The sequence below is a fragment of the Juglans microcarpa x Juglans regia genome, chromosome 1D (genome assembly GCF_004785595.1).
Source record: "Juglans microcarpa x Juglans regia isolate MS1-56 chromosome 1D, Jm3101_v1.0, whole genome shotgun sequence".
NCBI lineage: Eukaryota > Viridiplantae > Streptophyta > Magnoliopsida > Fagales > Juglandaceae > Juglans > Juglans microcarpa x Juglans regia.
In genome coordinates this window covers 20,438,511-20,461,001 of record NC_054594.1, presented here as the reverse complement: position 1 = coordinate 20,461,001, position 22,491 = coordinate 20,438,511, and the positions used below count along the sequence as shown (strand labels likewise).

At 34.6% G+C, this 22,491-nt stretch overlaps 1 long non-coding RNA gene across 1 annotated transcript; it reads left to right on the top strand.

The window, feature by feature from the left end:
- The first annotated feature begins 7,104 nt into the window (after positions 1-7,104).
- Positions 7,105-18,113, top strand: LOC121250148. The gene is made up of 2 exons (XR_005937722.1): positions 7,105-7,506; positions 17,853-18,113. It is a non-coding gene; the product is annotated as an uncharacterized LOC121250148 (long non-coding RNA).
- The last annotated feature ends 4,378 nt before the right edge of the window (positions 18,114-22,491 follow it).

Sequence of the window (22,491 nt, the reverse complement as noted above, 5' to 3'; positions counted from 1 at the left end):
TCAAATACATAAAGGTTTTCTCCGACTTCTATAATCTTTGTTCCAGCACAGGATTTCCACACCTTTAGCATCGTGTTCTTAAAAGCATCTTTATTAATCTTCTTGTCAGCAATTATTTTCCCCACAAGACATAACTTCCCTCACTCCATATTGGTCTTTATATCATGGTCAGTTATAACTATTTCATACCTTTCCACTGCAGTTAATGAAAACTTGTTCCATAATTCTGAAAGTTCCTCATCCATTACAAACCAGAAGCCAATCTTGTCTTGAAACAGAGGTTGAAAATATTATCAACAAAAGTATTACGAGAGCTTGAACTACCAAAGCTTCAAAAGGAAATAAAATTTGTTATGAACTTGCCCTAGGCAAAAGACCCTTCCACCGAAGGTGAAGGACAGAATCCCTCCTCACCAGAAAGTTCTCTAGCTGAGAGGAAACTTACGGGTGTTTACTAGGTATATTCACGTTCTGTTAGTACTCCATTTCCCTTTCCCTCCCAATAATATATCCTTTTTTTTATTATTAGTGGGTTCTCTTTCACAGCCCCACCACAGAAAACACCCAACCCCTTCCAAGAATATATCATTTTTTTTTTTTTTTGTCAAATATTATAAATCTTCTTGAAACTTGTTTAAATTTTACCATTTTTAATGTCTTTGTCATTGAAGATCCCAAATCATGACAATATCCAATATTGCAGAGCTTGGCCAAACATCGAGATTTTTGTTTGGATTGACCTGCGGCAAAAAAAAAAAAAAAAAAAAAACTCATGCTCGACGATGTCTTTTGGCCAGACTAAAACGAAATAAAGAAAAAGAAACGCACACAGATCCACACGAAGAAAAGGAAGAAAAAATATCAATATCATTGTTTTTTCTTTCCAATATCAATATTAGTTTACACACCTTAGGCAAATGTCCCTAGGGCTTCATCATTTTTTCCCTCTCCCCTTCAGCGTCGCTACCCCTTCTTCATTTTCCTTCTTTCTTTCTTTTTCTTTCTTCTGCCTTCTCCTTCACTGAGCACTGAGAAAAGGGGTAAAATATAAAAACTAAATAGTTGTAAGAATGCTTTACCTTACCCATAAAAGCAGCAAACGCAGTCTTCAGGCCCAGAACATTCACAAAAAGTTCACAGGCGGTTAGGTACTTGGTCATTGCAAAATCGAGTGCCTTTACGGCTGACCCATAAGCCGACTTCTTCTGCTTCATGATGATAATCATCAATTCCACACCTCGGATGTTGTCAAACGACGAGGCTTGGGACACACCACCGAGCATCCCTCATCCTCATCCTCACCTCCTCCTTGCAGCTGGCCATGGCGTCCTTCTCCACCAAATACCTAAGATCTGCACCAATCACGTCTGCAAATAAAAAATAAAAATAAAAATCATTCCTCTAGGATGTTTATACAAAATCGACGATTTCTGCCATGATTTCCGTCCACACGGAAAACGTGGACGGAAAACAGAGCCTTCTCTCCTTCGTCATCGCAGAATATATCAATACCACATAACAAAGCTCAACTGCAACCCAATGGCCCAAAAGTGTATGATCGGTGATTTGTGGAGGATGACGACGCCTGTGGATAAATGAAAAAGAGAGGGTTATGGCAAATGGAGAAAAAAATGAAGAGAAGGTTGTCGACAGAGAGAGAGAGAGAGAGAGAGAGAGAGTGAAAGAGGAGAGATTTTCGTTGGCTTAAAAGCAAAAGGAGTCCAGGGGTAAAAACGTACAAATATAGATAGCCAGAACGAAAATTTGAAAATAGAAACAAAGGTAGAATGGAAAGAAAATTTGTTGGACAAAAATATTATTCATACTTCATTTGCATTTATATATATAGTAAATATTAATATACCATGTTTCTAACATACATATACTAATATGACTATATATAATATATGGACCCTATGGTGCAATTTGTAAAATTATAATGTTATATATTTATTGGACTCATGTATTCATCATAACTTCTAGTTCTAACTTCTATATGATATATTAATATTATAAATTTATATATGTAGTATATGTAATGGACTATAAGTCTATATACATAATTATGTATATTATTAATTATAAATATCTAACTTATGTATATTATATATATATAAGTATTGTATTATATATGTACAAATATATATGAGTCGAGTCAAACTTCATATGAGTTTGTTCACGAACATTAATCAAGTCGATCAAAATTTATACAAGTTTGTATCATTTAATAATCGAGACTAATCTTGTGTTTGTGAACGGTCCATTTAATATTTGATTTGAGTCGAACTCGAGTTTAATCAAATCAAGTTTGAGCTGCTTGTTGAGTAGCCTGTTCATTTTACAGTCCTAACTCTAACCCCAAAAAACTAATATATATAAAAATATATATTATATATAATCTTGTATCTAATTTGTATATCCTTCTTATTTTTTTTATACTTTTGTTCTTGTTTTTGTCCGCAATTCATAACTGGCACAAGTCAATGCTCTTAAATGGCTAGTCTTAAGGGCTGCCATGCAAATTGTTAACAATTTTTTAATAGATTTTTCTTACACACACACACACATATATATATATATATATATATATCCTCATTTAAAATTTTTTGGTAACTTCATTTTACTTTCCTTTTTATTTCAAGAATTTAAATTAAAATATAATATTATTATTTCTCTTTTAAAGTTTGTAATTTTCTGGGTGAAACATATTGAACAAAAAACCCTATGTTCATTGAATAGCTGGCTACGTTGTGCAATCACGCTACTTAAAAACTGTTAAATATATGACGTTACATGGTACACCCATGGGCTTGGAAACCTCCGGGCTGTTCAATTTCAGAGAGAAGATCTCGATGTCCTCTTTCTCCAAGAAACGAAATTAGGTACTTGGAAATTGGCATTTAAATTTATATTGAACTTTTATGCTTTTATTGGTGTTGATTGTGAAGGTCGGAGTGGTTGTTTAGAAATTATTTAGAAATATGAAGCAAATTTGGTGTTGCATAGTTACTCAAATTATAATATTGATGCTTGGATTGTTAATCCATTCTCTCATATAAAATGACAACTTGCTGGTGTGTATGGACACCTTGAAGCATCTCGAAGGGCACAGGTATGGAATATTTGGATACTTACGTTGTTCCAATTGTGTGGCATGGCTATGTTTTGGTGGTTTTAATGAAATTCTTGTTCAAGATGAGAAAATAGGAGGGTGTGTTAGACCTATTAACTAAGCTTTGGCATTCCGTGGTTTTATTGATCGATGTCAGTTCCAAGACTTGGAATTTTTGGGTTTTCCTTTTACTTGGAGTAACCAGTGAGATGGTGGGGATAGAATATATGAACGCTTAGATCAAGTTTTGGCTACTACAGAATGGTTAGAATATTTTCCTCGTGCTGCTGTGAAACACCTTCCATTTGTCTATTCTGATCAATTTCCAATTTGTTTGGCTTTGTATGGATGGGATTCAAATGCTGATTTGGATCGTAAGCGTTTTCATTTTGAATCCATGTGGGTTAGATCTCATGATTGTGAGGATGTTATTAAGAGGAGTTTGGATTTTGATAGGGGAGTGGTAATGTACCATCTGTGATTTCATCTATTTTTTATTGTAGTAGAAATCTCAAGAATAGTTTTGATAGTCTCTAAGTTCATATCCGTGAAAACAAGGCAAGCTACGAGATTTGTATGAATTACCAGCCTTTTCACTCAGCCATTGAACCAGCTTAGATTGTTGTTTCCACAAAATCTCCTCTTTTTTTCAGTAGTTCATGTGTGCTGAGATTTTGAGGCGTAATACAGAGGTTTTCTCTTCTGTTAATTTTGGCCAAGGGGCTAATTTATTATCCATTATACAGCCACGTGTTGCGGATGACATGACCTTGTCCTTAGATGCTGATTTTCACCCGAATGAAGTCTGGACTATGTTGACTCCAATGCACCCTCATAAATCCCCAGGACCACATGGTATGTTTCCTTTTTTCTTTCAACAATGTTGGCATCTAGTGGGTGAAGGAGTTATTGCTGATGTTTTACATATTTTGAATTTTGGACAATTGCCTAATGATTTAAATCGTACATTTATTGTTCTGGTTCCTAAATTGAAGAATCCAAAGAAGGTTGGAGATTATAGGCTTATAAGTTTGTGTAACATGATATGCAAGTTGGTCTCTAAAGTGTTGGCTAATCGATTAAAGAAAATCTTACCGTTCATTCTTTTTGAAAATCAAGGTGCCTTTGCTCCTGAAAGGCAAATTACTGATAATGTTCTTATTGCCTCTAAATTACTTAATTTCTTAAAACAAAAAACTCAGGGGAAGAAAGGTTATATGTCTATCAAACTTGATATGAGTAATGCCTATAATAGAGTAGAATGGTCTTTTCTTGAAAATGTTATGAACCACATGAGATTTACTGATAAGTGGGTATCTTTGATGAGGATGTGTATTACTATTGTTTCTTATTCAATTTTAGTAAATGGTGTTCCTCATGGGCCTATTACTCCTTTTTGGGGCTTACATCAAAGGAATCCCTTATCTCCTTATCTATTCCTGCTTTGCTGAAGAAGGCAAAAAATGATGGTTGTTTATGGGGGATCCAGTTGTGTAGGGGTTTCCCACTTCTCAATAATCTCTTCTTTGTTGATGATTGTATTTTATTTTGTCGAGCTACACCTTAAGATAATATTCAGATTCAAAATTTATTGCAGCAGTATGAGGAGACCTCTGGACAGCAAGTTAATAGGGAAAAGCTTCAAATTGTTTTAGCCAAAATACTCCAACTGAGATTTGGGATTGTATCTTAGGAGTATGGAATGTGGAGAGAGTTGTAACCCATGATAAGTACTTGGGTTTACCTTCTTTTATCGGTCAATCAAAAAGAAGTTTTTTCAAAGATCATATCAAGGATCGAGTGTGGAAGAAATTACAAGGGTGAAAAGAGAAAATTATGTCACAGTCGGGGAAGGAGATTTTAATTAAAGTTGTAGCTCAATCTATTCCAATATACTCTATGAGTTGTTTTAAACTACCATCTAGTTTGTGTACGGACTTAGGGAAGCTAATGGCACAGTTTTGGTGGCGGCAAAAGTTAAATGAAAGAAGAATACATTGGATGAATTCGGATGACTTGTGTAAATCTAAGTTTGTTGAGGGATGGGTTTTCGTTGTTTGGAGGATTTCAATTTAGCTTTATTAGCAAAACAAGGCTGGAGATTGCTTCAACATTCAGAATCTTTGTTTTATAAGGTTTTTAAAGCAAAACATTTTCCTCATTCTTCTTTCCTTGATTCTACATTGGGTGGTCATCCTTCATATACTTGGAGAGGGATAAGTCAAGCTAAGTCGATTCTGCAGCAAGGCTATAAATGGCAAGTTGGGACTGGTCAGGAGATTAAAATTTGGAAGGATCATTGGCTTCATGATGTATTTCCTTTTAATGTTGGTGGTGATTTGGCTTATAATGCAAGCGTGAGTGAATTAATTAATATGAAAGTACTTCAATGGATAAAGTAAAACTGTCCAAGAATTTCTCGATGGAGATGCAAGAAGTAATTTTGGAAATTCCCGTGAGTTTCACTTATCTGGATGATAAATTAGTTTGGGAGGATCAGAAAAATGGTGCGTTCACAATAAAATCTCCTTATAGGAGAGCTTCATAGTAAAAATCAGGTAATGTTGAGGGTGAGAGTATTGTTTGGAAATGAGTTTGGAAGTCAATATGAACTATGCATGTCCGGGGAAAAATAAAGCATTTTGCTTGGCGGCTTTGTAATGATATTTTTCCTACCACTCACTTGCTTAAAAGAAGACATTTGAAGATTGAGGAATGTTGTCCTTTATGTACAAAGCACGTAGAAAGTTCTCTGCATGCTATCTTCACCTGTGAGCAAGTTCAGGAGGTATGGTTACAGAAGCACCCTAGCATCTTTGATGACTTCCATTCCTATCCAGATGTTTGCAATTTGCTGATGATGTAGTAAGTCTGGATTTTCTTGAGGTTTTTGCTATTGCTTGGAGTTTGTGGTATAGAAGAAACTTAGCAACTTTCCAACATAAATATATTTAACCCAGCTGTTGCTGTTCAGAATGGCTTGAATTTATTTCAGAGTTATCATCAGGTCCATTCTCATCGATCACCAGCAAGCAGAGATAGCTGTGGGTGTTGTTTTGAGGGATCATACTGGTTCTATTTTAATGGCTGTGTATAATGTGGTAAATGGCGTTAGTGCTATTGAAACAGTTGAAGCTCTTGCCATTCTAAGGGGTTTGCAATTTATTTCTCATATGGGTTTTCTAAGACTCATAGTTGAGAGTGATTCACAAACTATTGTAAATATGTTGAATGATGATGAGAAGATTAATCTGTCAGAACAATGGGCTATTCTCGTTGATATTAGGAGTTTTGTCTACCATACATTAGTTTATACAGCTATACCTCTTTTTATAATTCCTATATAGATTGCAGATTATCTTGCTTTGCTTACACACTTGTTCTTTTATTAAAATTAGCAATCGAAGAACTGTTGTTGTTCAGACATATATAAGAAATCATAAACTTTATTAGTCATGACTTTTGTTATCGCAAACTGATATTATGATATCGCTAAAATTAAAAAAATAAAAGTAAATTTCAAAAGATGCTTGAGTTTAAATGATTTTAGTTAAAAACATTTACATCTACTAGCAGACTAGGCAATCTAGAAGAAATCTGTTGACCAAAAGATTGAATACGTACAGGATAATGAAGATCACTTAAAACTCAAAAGTACTCCGATATTTGCAAATTAAGAGAGTTTGACGAGTTTCGTGCAAATCTTTTGTAAAAAAGTGAGTCACTAATAAAAAAATATTTTTTCACACTTTTATAAGAAATGATCTACTTTTTTACAAAGGCTTGCGTAAGATTTGTCTATTTGAACCTTTGTACAAATCATTTCTTATTTGCAAATCTCTTTCACATACAATCGAAAAATTCCTTGTGCGGAAATTATCCGATTTTGTTCTCCTTGAAAAATACAAAGGAAAAATTACTACCCTAAGTAATTAGATGATAAGTACAAAGTGAAAACAACAGACTTTACAAACACACTTGACTACATACACTATTACAAGGTATATTGAATCCAACAGTATTTCCCGACTAGTATATCTTCCTGCCGGTCATTGCTGTTCAAGGGCTGAAAATAGTCTGCAATATCTTCCTCCGCGTAGCCCACCCATGAGGGTAACAATAGGTCTGCAGCACATAGTAACAAATCTATTGGAAGGGAAAAAAACTCGCCCCAGATCCCTCTCCTCTCTCCCATCTCCCCTCTCCTCTCCCTCACCCATCTAAAAAAACTCCTCATCTCCCTCACCCCGACGACGTCGGACTCCCCTCTCCCTCACCCCTCACCCCTCTCCGCTCCCCCCCCCCCCCCCCGACGCCAACCGCAAGCTGCGTTATTGCTGAAAATCGAGGAGCTTCTTCCTCCGGAGTGCAGCAAATCATAATCGTCCTCAATGGTAAGACTCATGCAATTAGGTTTTTTATGTTAGATTCACAATATGAGATAATTTCTTCCCATAAATCAAAACATATGTTCAATAAATTGAGAGTTCATATCTCTAATAATTTGTGATGGATTTTTCATAGAGGTTTAGGGTTCCTGCAAAAGAGGAAATTTTTCCAACTATGGAGATGACTACTCTCTAGCCCCTTTTTTTTTTTATTTTTGATTCTTACCCTAAGAGAGAGAAGTGGAAGAGCAAAAAACCCTAAATAGAACTCAATGGGCTAGTTCTATTTTAAAGTGGGGTGAGAGCAGGAGTCTCCATATGTGTCTATTAAAATGGCCCATCCCCTTATGGGTTCAATAACTAAACGTTAATGCTAGTCTATTGTTTATAAAAAATAAATACAACAATCTCCCACTTGGACAGCATTACATTTAATCACAATATAAACACAAACAAGCATCCCAAAATCAAAGGTATTGTTCAAACCTTCAAGTACAAGTTAGTGAACAATACACCGACAGGGCATACGACACATGACCAATACTTGCAATCACGTAATTCAGGCCGATGAGATGCAAGTGTTGTATGGAAATAATCAAAAAAGTGGCAAACACCCGTTTCTACAAGAAGCCCTAGAGACAAAACTGAGTGTCTTTAAAGCAATAGGCCTTGTCCAAAATGCAGTTGCAGCACATAGTCTAGTGACTATACCGACAGGATATATGACACTAAACTTATACTTACAACCACCTGACTCAGGTATAGACTAAAACAGATTGTCTCTTATAAGTAATACGTCTTGTCCATAATGCGCGTAACTCAGGCACGAGACTAATCGATATGTCTCAATACATAAAGTACACCATGTCCAAAATGTGCGCAACTCAGGCATGAGACTAAATATAATGTCTCATTACATAAACAATCGTCTTGTCCAAAATGCTCGTGACCTAAGCACGAGACTAGTTAATATGTCTCAATACATAAAGTACGCATGTCCAAAATGCGCATGACTCAGGCATTCATTGATATTGCTACATTTAGAATAAAATATGAGCCTAAACAATATTATCAAACAGTCAATGATCACAGAATTCCTACTAACTAAATATAACAGAAGATTTTAACAATCCAAATGAGTCACATGCTCCTGAAACAGTTTTGGAGCAAAACCTTTAGTTAGTGGGTCAGCTAACATATGCGCTGTGGAAATATGTTCAATACAAATAAAAGACTCGGCTATTTTCTCTCTAACAAACAAATACTTAATATCAATATGTTTGGAGCGAGAAGAGCTCCTAGTGTTTCGAGAGAAAGCGACTACTGCAGAGTTGTCACAAAATATCTTCAGCGGCCTCGAAATGGTGTTCACAACACCTAGCCCTAAGATAAAGTTTCGCAACCATATAGCCTGACATGTAGCCTCATAACAAGCTACATACTCTGCCTCCATTGTAAAGGAAGTTGTAAGTGTCTGTTTGACACTTTACCAAGAAACAGCTTCTACTGTCATCATAAAAATATAACCAGAAGTGGATCTCCTGTCATCTGAACAACCCGCAAAATTGGCATCAAAATATCAAACTACATAAAAAATTTCAAATCGCTGATATGCAAGTACTAGATCTTTAGTGCCTTATAAATACCTAAGTACTTTCTTTGCAGCTTTCCAGTGAGCCAAACCAGGATCACTCAAGTATCTCCCAAGTACACTAACAACATAAGCAATATCAGGTCATGTACATACTTGAACATACATCAAACTACCCACAACCGACGAATAGGGAATCGTTTGCATTTGGGTCCTCTCACTATCATCCTTAGGGCATTGAGACTTAGAAAATTTATCACCTTTTACAATAGGTGCTTTCCCAGGAGAACAAAAATGCATATTAAACTTATTTAAAACTCGATCGATGTAGGTTTTCTGAGACAATCCAAGAACACCTCTAAATCTCTCACAAAAATCTAGATTCTCAAAACATAAGAGGCCTCACCCCTCACCAAGATCTTTCATATCAAAATGAGATGACAACATATGTTTTGTCTCAAACATAAGCTCAATGTCATTTGTGGCAAGTAATATATCATCAACATAAAGAACAAGAAAGATATACTTACTCCCACTGACCCTCAAATGTATGCATTGATCTACAAGATTCTCCTTGAAACCCAAGAGGTAACAATCTCATCAAACTTTAAGGTACCATTGTCTCAACACCTGCTTAAGCCCATAAATAGACTTGTTAAGTTTACACACCATGTGTTCATTTCCTTCCACTTGGAAACTATCTGATTGCATCATGTACACATCCTCAAATAGATGTCCATTAAGCAAAAATGTCTTGACATCCATTTGATGCAACTCAAGATCAAAATGAGCCACCAATGCCATAATAATCAGAAAGAATCACTGGTAGAAACAAGCGAGAAAGTGTCCTTATAATCAATACCTTGTTTTTGGTTAAATCCCTTAGCAACAAGCCTAACTTTATACTTTTCTACCTGGCCTTCAGAATTATACTTAATTTTAAAAATCCATTTGCAACCAATTAGCCTATAGCCACATGGTAGTTCAACTAAGTCTCATACTCTGTTATGACACATCGATGTCATCTCATCATGCATAGCATCCATCCAACATGAAGATTGAGGACTATCAATGGCCTCCTTAAAAGAGGCTAGATCAAGAGACATACCAGTATTAAACTCATGCTTCTACAAATAAACAATATAATCATCTGAAATTGTTGGTCTACGAATTCTCTATGATCTCCTCATAACAATATAATCAGTCCCCATATCCACATCAACTATAGTGTCAACAACAGAGTCTTGGAAAATGGAACTGGTTCCTTCTGTCAATAGTAGTGCAGCCACTGATGAAGGAGTAACCTGAACAGGTATAACAACACACTCCTCCCTAAATACAACTTCACGTGGCGCAGAACTCCCACTATCACTAACATCCTCAAAGAAAATGGCTCAATCAAATTCAATAACTTTAGTACCATTAGAAGGGCAATAGAATCTAGAGCCTCTTGATCCCACACAGTAGCCAACAAAATAACCAGTAATTGTCTTAGGATCAAGTTTCTTCTGTTGAGGATTATAAGGCTTTATTTCTGCTTTACAATCCCAAACACGGAAATGATGCAAACTAGGCCTCTTACCTAACCATAACTCATAAGGAGTTTCAGGAACCGACTTATTTGGTACTTGATTTAAAATATATGCAACGGTTTTCAAAACCTCACCCCACAAAAATTCAGGCAAAGTAGAATGACCAAGTATATACTGTACCATATCCATAAGAGTACGATTTATTTTTTCTGCAATACCATTCTGTTTAAGAGTTCCAAGCATTGTGTATTTAGTCTCGATACCACATGCCACAAGAAATCAAGCAAAAGGTTTAGGATTTCTTCTAGTTTTATCATATCTGCCATAAAATTCACCTCCTCTATCTAATCTTACCGCTTTGATTTTCTTATTTTTCTAGAGTTCCACAACAGCCTTAAAAACCTTAAAAGCTTCCAATGAGTCAGATTTTTCTTGAATGAGCTCAATGCAACCATAGCAAGAATAATCATCAATAAAGGTAATGAAGTATCTATAATTTTTCAAAGCGGCAGATGAAATGGGACTACAAATATCAGTATGGATTAAATCTAGAATATCCAAACTTCTGTTAATCTTTTGCTTTCTAGTTTTTGCTGGAAGCTTCCTTTTGATACAAGCAACACAAGTTTCAAAATCAAAAAAATTCAAGTCAACTAGAATGCCATCTTTAATCAACATCTCCATTCTTTCTCTAAAAATATGACACAACCTTTTGTGCCACAATATAGAAGAGTTTTCATTAGATCTAGTACATTTAAAACCAACTACAACATTCACAACAGAGATACTAGAAGAAGCAGGATCTAAATCAAGAAGCAAGTCAATTTTATACAAATCACCATATAAAGTAGCAGTACCAACCACAACAGAGTCATAAAAGATTGTAGCATTTCCATTTCCAAAATGAAAAACATAACTACATTTGTCCAAAATAGAAACAGAGATAAGATTTCTTCTGATGAAAAGAATAAAAGGAGCATCAAACAAGTTCAAAACATGCTTAGAAGCCAAAATAAGTCTAAGCACCAATATGTTCAACTTTAACCTTCACACCATTGCCCATATTTACTACCAACTCTGTATCAATTGGTCTTCTGCAGTTCCTTAATTCCTACAAAGAATTTGTAGTGCGAATGGTTGCACCAATATCTAACCACCAAATAACAAAAGGCACATCAATTAGATTAGACTCAAAACACACTAGTAGCGAACATGTACCTTTCTTGTCTAACTAAGCCTTGATCTCCTAAAATCAACCCTCTTGTGCCCAAACAAATGATAGAAGTTGCACCCTCCCTTAAAAACGTCCTTCTTAGGCCCATTTGGAACACTTACACTAGCTTGCTGAGAATGAGAAGAATATAACAAAATTTATTATGCATGTGGAGGAAGAAACATGCACTCATAAATGTCTCCATTAGGCAATCTTATATCCATACTAGAGTCTTATTCAAAATAGATTCTTGCGCACTATGTTAAAGTCCAAGATACATAAAAGTCTCTTACGCATGATAAAACAAAATAATTAAATACAATGACTTAAAATGACCCACTACCAAGAGGATAGGACTAAGCCACCAAATGTCAAACACTTAACTATTATCTTTATCGTTCTAAGCGTCCTACCAAATAATGGTTTGCCGATGGGGCAAAAATTCGCTATCCGTATGGATTTAGTATAATGTCATTAAGCGGAATCATGATCAATATAATAACTCTAATAATTTATCATGACTAGTCCCATGAGAGGTGAGTATATACCCATTCCAAACCATTGGTATTACAACAAAAAGGACAAAAAACATCAAATGTATCTCCATACAAGATTCTTTATTGCCATTAAATATATAAATATATATATAATAGCACATGAACAACCAGTACTATTATCGTCCTTCTTCCTTCATTTTTTTTTATGGCATCTGAACAAATCTTTACTATTTAGAATAAGAGGAACATTTTACAAAATGAAAAAGAAAAAGCTTCAAGAGCTAGCGACCCCACCAGATTTTCAATATCCAATAAACACATGGAACAAGTGATAAAGCTCTAGAGACAAGAAAAAAAAAATTTCTCCACCCAGTTGCTTTATTATATGAGTTTGCCAAATTTGTAGCCAGTCACCAAAAATCAAGAGCTAGAGTCAAGTCACCGAAAAACAACCCCACACATAGAAGAGCTAGCAAGTCATAGTAACGAAAAATAAAGAAACACAACCATGAAAAATAGGAAGAAGGCTCTGATACCAACTGTTAGATTCATAAGATGTGATAATTTATTCCCATAAATCAAAGCATATGTTCAATAAATTGAGAGTTCATACCTCCAATAACTTGTGATGGATTTTTCATAGAACTTTAGGGTTCTTGCAATAGAGAAAAATTTTCCAGCTATAGAGAGGACTGACAAAGATACAATCCCATAATCGACGCCTTATATTTCTCCATAAACAGCTGGATCAGTTTTACTTTATTCTCTCCCTTATTCTCTCAATATATACGTTTATTTCCGTTAGCTTCTGTACGTTACTTAGCTGACTTTCATTCTTTCATTAATTGCATATTGTAATATGTAAAGTTATATAAATGGCAACACACTAGCCTAGCATATTTCATTGGCTCTTTCACTCCATGGTGCTGGAAAGCCAATGGATGATGATGAATTCATCAACTGCCTTCTTCGTGGACTTGGATCAGATTTTGATCCTATTGTAGCAGCTATAAATGCAAGGGATGATTTTCCTTCTCTAAAAAATGTTATTGGTAAGTTAAAAAATTTTGAGTTACGTATTTCCTCTCACACATATTCCTCTCTTGTTGCTTTGTATACAAATCGATCCTCTGGATCCAAGCCTACCAGCAACAAGTATAATCGTGGCAAAGGACCCAACTATCATGGCAGAGGAAATAGTGGAGGCCAACGTTCCAATGAACGTTCAAATGGGGGTCGTGCTTCTCAACCTTCAAACAGAGGCCATAACAATCAAAATGCAAATCGTGGTAGTCGAGGATCGCGCATCACCTGTTTTTGTTGTGGTGGTCCAAATCACAAAACTGATGCATGATGTGCCTCGAACGAAGAGGCCGAACAATACCATGCTTTTGTAGTTATTTAGGCTGGTGAAAATATTGAGAAATCCTGGCTTCCAGACACTGGAGCAACTTATCACATGGCACCAACAATAACCGAAGCACAAGGTATTAAACCATACAATGGCGCTGATATGGTAATGGTTGGTAATGGCTAAAAAATTCCTATATCAAAAATTGCTACATTTACTATTCTGAATACCTCATTGAAGCTGAACAATACTTTGATTGTGCCAAACTTATGGAAAATACTGCTTTCGGTTTCAAAATTTACAACTAACAATCAGTGTTGTTTCATGTTTTATCCTTGGGGTTTTATGATCAAGGACCTACGGACGAATCGGGCGATGCTTAAAGGAACCATGCACGATGGCTTATACCCCTTGTCTTCATCCATTCAAAGTCACAAAACAATGGCTCTTCTCACAAATAAAATTTCTGGTAATACGTGGCATACCAAACTCGGCCATCCCAACATCAAAACTCTTAGAACTTTATTTCCATGTCTTTCTTTTCTGTTTCAGACAAGCAAGTAGATTTTTGTGAAAGTTGTGTTATGGGAAAATCAACTAAATTACCATTTCAAAATCGTAGTTCTCGTGTTCCAATATTTCTAAACACTCTTCACACCAATGTATGGGGTCCCGCACCCATAACATCCTTTGATGGCTATCGCTACTATCTAGTCATAATCGATGAATATTCTCGATATGTTTGGCTATTTTCTTTATCTCGCAAATCAAATGTTATCGACATCTTTCCCAAATTCATTAAGATGGTTGAAATGCAATTCAACACTACTGTCAAATGCATTCAAAGTGATGGTGGTGGAGAGTTTGTCAATCATTCTTTGAAAAGTTACTTTGCATCTCATGGTATAATTCAAAAACTTTCTTGTCCAGCCACTCCCAAGCAAAATGGTCTAGCTGAAAGGCGTCATCGCCATATAGTTGAGACAACTCTTGCTCTTTTGGATCACTCCTCCCTTCCTAAAAGATTCTGGACAATAGCATTTCACACTGCATTGTTTCTCATTAATAGGTTGCCCAGTTCTGCATTAAATGAAAGTATTCCTTATCAAATGGTATTTAAATCAAATCCATCTTATAATTCCTTACGGGTCCTTGGTTGCATGAGTTATCCACTTCTCACTCCTTTTGGCTGGAACAAACTTCAACTTAAGTCCACTGCTTGTGTTTTTCTTGGATACACATCTCAATATAAGGGGTATAAGTGCATGGATTTAGTCACGGGCCGCATCTATATTTCTAGACATATGGTGTTCAATGAAGAAAAATTTCTTTTTTCAGAAAAATGTTTGATCTCAGAAAAATATTTGATCTCGGAAAAACCAAACTGGTTTACAAATCGACCCTTACCAAAAATTGTTACACAAGAATCACAAAAAGATATCACAACACCAATTGCAACTACAGGTCCAATTTTGCATGCTGAAAATGTGCATACAGAGGAATCATTTCATGACTCTCGTGCACTTGAAATACAACCCATTTTCGAGTCTGCAACTACAAGAAGACATAACATGATAACACGGAATTAAGATGGAACAAGAAGACCAAAGGTATATTTATCTACACGGCATCCTATACTAGTTTGTTTTACAACTGACCTTGCAACAGCACACTTGGAACCCAAAAGTTTTAAACAAACTAAAAAAGATCCAAAATGGCAAGAGGCCATGAAGTCTAAAATTGTTGCACTTCATGAAAATAAAACCTGGAATCTTGTTCCTCCATCTCCAAACATGAATTTAGTCACAAGCAAATGGGTCTTTAAAGTTAAAACAAAGGCTGATGGCTCAATAGAACACTACAAAGCAAGACTTGTAGCTCTCGGTTTCACACTACTTCAAGGACTAGACTATGATGAAACATTTAGTCCAGTTGTTAGACCTGCCACAATCAGATTAATTCTTCATCTGGCTTTATCTCAAGGGTGGCCTCTCAAGCAACTCGATGTTAGCAATGTTTTTCTACATGGTGAGTTACAGGAAACAATTTATTTAGCTCAGCCACAAGGTTTCATTGATCCTCAACATCCCGAGTATGTTTGTAGACTGAACAAAGCCTTGTATGGGCTTAAACAAGCCCCTCGTGCATGGTACCTTAAGTTTAGCAATTATCTTATGCAATTGCCCCTCGTGCATGTCCATATGACAACTCATTATTTTTTCGACATGAAAAGTCTGAGGTACTCATGCTTCTGATTTACGTGGATGACATAATCCTCACAGGCAGTTCCTCTTTATCAATTGCTGAACTGATTCAAAAAATTTCAATAGCTTTTTACATGAAGGATCTCAGCATCCTCCATTATTTCCTCGGGGTACAAGTCAATCGCACAAGTGAAGATATGTGTTTGCATCAATCTCGCTATCTACTGTCACTACTACAAAGGATTGGTTTAGATGGTGCCAAACCAGTGTCAACACCCCTGGCTTCAAGACAACATCTTTCAGCTTAAGAAGGAAGTCCTCTTGACAACCCCACATGCTATCGACAAATGGTGGGAACTCTCCAATATCTCACCATCACTAGGCCGGATGTAGCTTTTGCTGTTAACTTTGTTTCTCAGTTTATGCAGGCACCACGAGCTCCACATTTACAAGCTGTAAAACGAATTTTCAGGTATCTAAAAGTCACAATAAATCTTGGTCTCCACTTCACAAAATCACCAATCTCTCCTCTACAAGGATACTGTGATGCAGACTGGGCGGGATCAAAAGATGATAGACATTCAACATCAGGTTTTGTCATTTACATGGGATCAAACTTCTTGTCGTGGGAAGCAAAGAAACAAAGCACGGTTGCTCGATCAACTGTCGAAGCAGAGTACCGAAGTCTCGCAACAACAACTGCCGAAATTCTTTGGTTCATGAATTTATTAAAGAATTTAGGATACAAACTTTCGGCACCTACACTACACTCAGACAACATTAGTGCAATTAGCATGGCCAAAAATCTAGTTTTTCATCAAAGAACAAAGCACATCAAAATTGATATACATTTCTTTCGTGAGAAAGTGGCATATGGAATTATTAATCTTGCACATGTTCCAGGTCAAGAACAAGTAGCAGACGTCTTCACAAAGCCATTATGCAGTCCACAATTTAGTTCCAATATAGACAAGCTCTGTATCAGACCAATAGCGACTTGAGCTTGAGGGGAAATGACAGAGATACAATCCCATAATCCACGCCTTATGTTTCTCCATAAACGGCTGGATCAGTTTTGCTTTATTCTCTCCCTTATTCTCTCAATTTGTATATACGTTTATTTCCGTTAGCTTCTGTACGTTACTTAACTGACTTTCAATCTTTCATTAATTGCATATTGTAATATGTAAAGTTATATAAATGGCAACACACAAGCCTAGCATATTGCGGGCATTACAGACTTTATAAGGACTACTCTCTACCCCCATTTTTCTAATTTTTTGTTCTTACCCTAAGAGAGAGAAGAGGAAGAGCAAAAAACCCTAAATAGAACTCAATGGGCTACTTCTATTTTAAAGTGGAGCGAGAGTAAGAGCCTCCATGTGTCTATTAAAATGGTCTATCCCATTATGGGCTCAATGACTAAATGTTAATGCTAGTCCATTGTTTATAAAATATAAATACAACATTTTATTGTAATTTGTTTTCTTCCCGAAACCCGAATTTAATTAGGTTTCTTTGTTAAAATAGAGAAGATATTTAATTTTATTATTGTTACCCTTCATATAAAACCCAAGAAACGTATCCAGTAAAAGTAACCAAAATCAAGCAATGTAGTGTATGCTTATATAAGCTAGCCCCCGCCCACTCGTCTTTGAATCAAAGCCAAAAGAGCCAGAACCAGCTCTGTATGTGTTTCCATATTGACCATACACTGCATTGCTTGGGTACAGTTGGTTCGTGATTCCAGGAGCCATGCTGGTCAAATGTTGGTCTTGCATTGTGCCAATTCTGTGATGAAATAAATTTTCTAATTCTCAATATCATCAAATCATTAATGATTAAAAAAAAATTTAAAAAGCATCATCATATCATTGATTATCAAGACAGAGTTTACTTTTACATATGATTGGCACAAACCCACATAATGAATAGCTGAAAGATACAACCTATTGATGGAATAGGTACATTGGCATTTGACTGGGTGGCAATAATGTACCAATGGCGTTGGCATCATTGGCGTTGTTGGAGGACAACGGTAGCAAAGGGAGGAAAAACAAAATAGATCAGACTGGGTGGCAATAATGTACCGTCATCGAACTCAGTGGCAAGCTCAAACTCTATGGTTGTGTCGTTGGCATCGAACTACTGGTGGTGGCAATGGGTGGTGGAAGCCAAGAGGCACAATCGGGTAGCAAAGGAAAAACAAAATAGATCTTTCTAGGTTTTTAATTCTTGGAAAAATTTCCATGTGGTGATCCTCATGATTTTAATTTGTGTATAGCTGAGGTGTCCTGTTTGCATTGACTGCTGTTAAATGGCCGACAACAGCCTTACCACTCCAAAGAGGAACTATTTCGAAACAAGTTAGTTTACATAAAAGAATGAGCTATTAACAAGGAAAAACAAAAAGTCATATCTTTAGCAAGGACATGATAAAAAACTATAAGTTTATTCACATATTTCCTTTGTTCAGTAGAAAAGAACCATTGGTTTGATATCCTCAGCGATCAAGTTTTGAAGGAAGCGAAAAAAAGGAGAGATCTATACAATCGCAAACCTTATAAAAATGTGTTGAGTTGAACAAAATGGCCTACTACAATGAAAGAAGTCCAAATACATTATCGGGTCGGGCAACAAGTTCTTAATTTCATATGAGTTTATATTATGTCTAATGATACATCTATAATTCTTTTATAATTATTCTACAACTCATTTTAAATCAATCAATGTAATTGTGACACTTCATTAAAAAATTATTTTAATTTTACATAAATACTCTTTATTTTAAGTTGAATAGTAAATTAGTTATAGACTAATTGTAAGTTTATCATTGTGTGTGCACGCGCACGTGTGTGTATATATATATATATATAAATAGGACTTAAACGTGGATATGTGATAATATACAAAAGAGTAATACTACATACAGTGATGGAATGCACAAACGTCTTACAATCACTTTGAAAAAGAATATAATCTACTATTAACAAATTAATTTTTTTCATGTGAGTTTCGTATTTATTTATTTATTTCAAAATAATTACATGGTACTTACACACTTACGACTGCAATTATTATTTCTCTATACAAAATATTAAACAAGAGTTCTACGAGTTAAAGAAAAGACCAATCAAGAATATATAATTAATTAATTAATTAGCTGTGACGATGCTTGAAATCATACAAGACTACAAGTAATCTCCCGTGACCCAATGACCCATTTTGATAATTTCCAGAACAACACTACGTACCCTTATTGGGCCGCTCTATGGCCTAAGTGGGCCAGCCTTGACTATTGATTTTTCTTAATTGAGCTAGGCCTATTTTTTAAATTAGAGTGATTTAATCGAAATGATAATGATAAATACGCAGCTCTTACTGTTTATTTTACCACCAATTAAAAATAATTTAGATTTTACAACTTCATTAAAAATAATTTCAATTTTTACATATTTTCTCTCGATTTAAATTAGAGTTTGTAAAATATTTGTAAAAAAAAAAATTAAAAACAGAGTTGTAAGTTTGTTATTTTCTAAATTTTAAAAGATTAAACTGATGAATTTTGTTACACATAAGCCGGTGTGTTAACACATCACTTATGGTGGAACTCATTAAAATTTTAAAAATACTAAAACACTAACAATCTTTTAGCAAGTTTCTACATGTTGGGTGTGTAAAAAATAAAGCTTATAAAAATATTTTCTCTAAAATGATTACAGGTAAGTGATATTTACACCGGCTTGTGTTGTTTGTCATGGAGATAGTAGACACCTGCAATAAAACTAATCTGAGCGTGAAAATAACGCTACATGCAGGTTGGTTAATATGTCTAAAAATCCCAGTGAATGGAGATAGAGCCTCTACTAATTAATTCCCTTCTCTATCTCTCAGTCTAAACAAAATACTTTCTTCCTTAGATTGAGTGTGAATGGATGAAGAAATATGATCTCTTTTATGTCACAAAACTAGACCAGCAGCAAACTGTCTTTAGTAATTGTTAAAACAAAAATTTGAAACTACAACCACTTTTTCAACCGCTTTCTGCTAGGAAAGTGTCAACAAACAAGAAATAAAATATAGATATATAAAGTGAGAGTCTCAAATTTCTCATTTTTTTGGCATGCCTTTTGTAAGGAAAGCGTGATTACACGCTCTTTAAAGGAAGCATTTTAATTAAAAAAATTCTATTCATCATCTCTATATTACACACTTGTATTTAATTTTTATTTTTTTATTTTTTTTCTCAACGAGTGTATAGTGTAGAAAATAGAAATGATGAGTAGAAAGAACTCTTTCTAATTAGCAACTAGCAAGCCTTGGGTGGGAAAAAGTTGGCTAAAATTGAGCTTTGCTTCCAAAACAAGGATGGTGAAGTATTAAGTATTTTACTATTTGAGTTTTGAAAAAAATAGAAGGTTTTGTTTGCATCCATGCTTTTCAACGTTGATATCTTATCTTCTAAAGTTTTAATATTACATTAATATTTAATACCAATATAATTTTCCCCTATTGCTTTCATATTAATTTCCAGCTGATCATGTCATCACAACCTTTGCTTATGGTTTTGGTTTTATTAGCAGATTTGAACCCACTTCCCTCCTAATTACGTAAACAAACAATAACAAAAAGATATATATATATATATATATATATATATATATATATATAATTTAGAGTGCTATTATTTTATTCCTCACTTATTGGGCTTGACCCAAAAGCCTAGGAGATAACTTGTCTTCTTACGAAATCAGAGCCCTACTACCCTTTCAACTTGTTGGAATATAAATATCGGACATCCATCTCTTCAAATATTTTGTCTAGTCGTTGGCTCTAAGGATGGTTTAGACAATGAGATGGGATAATTTTAAATGAATTAAATAAAATATTATTATTATTTTAGAATTTAAAAAAATTAAATTATTTATTATATTTTGTATAAGAATTTAAAAAAGTTATAATGATGAGATAAGATGATTTTTGTATCCAAACAATCCTAAAAATCTATCTATATATCATTTGTATAAGAAAATTATGTTACTCTTCTTCGTTCTAAATTTTTTTAATTTTAATTCTATTGAGATGATAATTTTAAATAATTTTATAAATTAATAAAAATTCATTTAAAATATCGCAAATCGAATTGAAATGGAAACAACTTTTCTCTTTGACGTTCCTAATTTTTTTGTTCTAGAAGAAATGAGAGGAGAAAAGGACCAATTCCCATGCCAATCATGAAAAATGAAGAAAAATACAAGAGGTGAGAACAATTGTTGCAAATTCTAATACTATTTATGGTTGGCCTGATTTTTTGGTTGAAAAATTTTTCTTATCAGTCACTATTCACTACCCCACAATCCCATGAGTAGCAAGAAGTTCTTTTTGATTTACCAAATACCCTGAAAAGTGAAAAATGCATAACTCACGGAACCAACCACCTTTTTCCTTTGATGGAAACATTAGGAATTAGAAAACCCTTTTTTCCCTATTTACAAATTTTCCACAAAAGTCTTTGGGCTTTCCGGCTGGCTTTAGCCTTTAGCTTTTAGGTTTGGTAAAAGCGCAATTATTGGGGGGGGGGGATTGGGTTGGTGTCAAACCACAAAGAGTGGGAGAAAATGACATTATTTTCATCTTTGTCAAACTAACTTTGCTCATTTCATTTTCAATGTTATTGGTAGATCTAATTTGTGAGTTACGACCAAATTTAAAGGGTGATTTGTTGAGTCCCTTTTGTCATTTCCACGTGTTGTTTACCTGAAAAAACCAGTTCATGATCATACAATAGTCTCTGGATAGATATATCAACCTCCTTATAAACCAACCAGATGACTTTTTTGCAAATAAAGGTTATAGTACTTTAGGGATGGTTTGAGATATAAAATAGATATTTGGACAGAAATGCAGTTACATTGGTGGATTAGATGGAGCAATAAACTCGACACTTTCGATAGTATTCTGTTGATAAAAAGACCCATTCAAGTTTTTATTTGAAGTTGAAGATCTTCAATGAAAGGAAAGATAGATATATAAAATAAGTCACAAAGAATAATAAATATTGTAAAAACCACTTGACGTAATTGTCTTTGTTTTTTCATTTGAAACATTCGAATTTTTACCCAAACTTTGAAGAATTCTTGATCATCTTTGCAGAATCCAAGCTGGCTGCAACCCTGCAAGCTTGCTTAATTCAAAATGGGGCCTACTTCTTTTTGAATAATATCATGTATACCACATCAATTGCAGTCAGAAGGGCAAATTTGAATTCTAGATATCCATCATCTCGTTAAGGTGAAATGAGATGAGATAATTTTAAATAAAAATTAAAAATTGAATAAGATATTATTAAAATATTATTTTTTAATATTATTATTATTTAAAAAAATTAAATTATTTATTATATTTTATGTAAAATTTTAAAAAAATTATAATGATAAAATGAGTTGAGATGAAATGAAATGAAACACTTTATTATCCAAACGAAACCTTAAATTGCTTTTAAAATAAAATAAAGTAGTGGAGATTTTTGTTCTTTGGCCCCTCAAAATTGGAGGTTCAAATTTAATTTCTTGAATGTTTGGCTAAATTTATGAACCAAAAAAG